Raw genomic sequence first — 955 nt, 5'->3', positions numbered from 1 at the left:
TTTCTCGGCCCCTGGTGGTCCGAGGTCGTTCCCGCTGCACAGATTCATGCGACAGGGCCTCCTGCAGATAATTCACTTTGGTTTACTTCGCTATCTGTAATAGGACCCGTGATATCACCAGATATATATTGGATATTCCCCAGACCCTGAGTGTCCGGCCCCATGAGACTGTAGTTTTCTCGGCCCCTGGTCGTCCGAGGTCGTTCCCGCTGCACAGATTCATGCGCCAGGGCCTCCTGCAGACAACGCACTTTGGTTTATTGCGCTATCTGTAATAGCACCCGAGATATCACCAGATATATATTGGATTTTCCCCTGACCCTGAGTGTCCGGCCCCATGAGATTGTGGTTTTCTCGGCCCCTGGTGGTCCGAGGTCGTTTCCGCTGCACAGATTCATGCGACAGGGCCTCCTGCAGATAATTCACTTTGGTTTACTTCGCTATCTGTAATAGGACCCGTGATATCACCAGATATATATTGGATATTCCCCAGACCCTGAGCGTCCGGCCCCATGAGACTGTAGTTTTCTCGGCCCCTGGTCGTCCGAGGTCGTTCCCGCTGCACAGATTCATGCGCCAGGGCCTCCTGCAGACAACGCACTTTGGTTTATTGCGCTATCTGTAATAGCACCCGAGATATCACCAGATATATATTGGATTTTCCCCTGACCCTGAGTGTCCGGCCCCATGAGATTGTGGTTGTCTCGGCCCCTGGTGGTCCGAGGTCGTTCCCGCTGTACAGATTCATGCGCCAGGGCCTCCTACAGACAATGCACTTTGATTTCTTGCGCTATCTGTAATAGCACCCGAGATATCACCAGATATATATTGGATTTTCCCCTGACCCTGAGTGTCCGGCCCCATGAGATTGTGGTTTTCTCGGCCCCTGGTGGTCCGAGGTCGTTCCCGCTGCACAGATTCATGCGACAGGGCCTCCTGCAGATAATTCACTTTG

Source organism: Nomia melanderi, unplaced genomic scaffold (assembly GCF_051020985.1).
Source record: "Nomia melanderi isolate GNS246 unplaced genomic scaffold, iyNomMela1 scaffold0014, whole genome shotgun sequence".
NCBI lineage: Eukaryota > Metazoa > Arthropoda > Insecta > Hymenoptera > Halictidae > Nomia > Nomia melanderi.
This window is presented reverse-complemented; position numbering follows the sequence as displayed.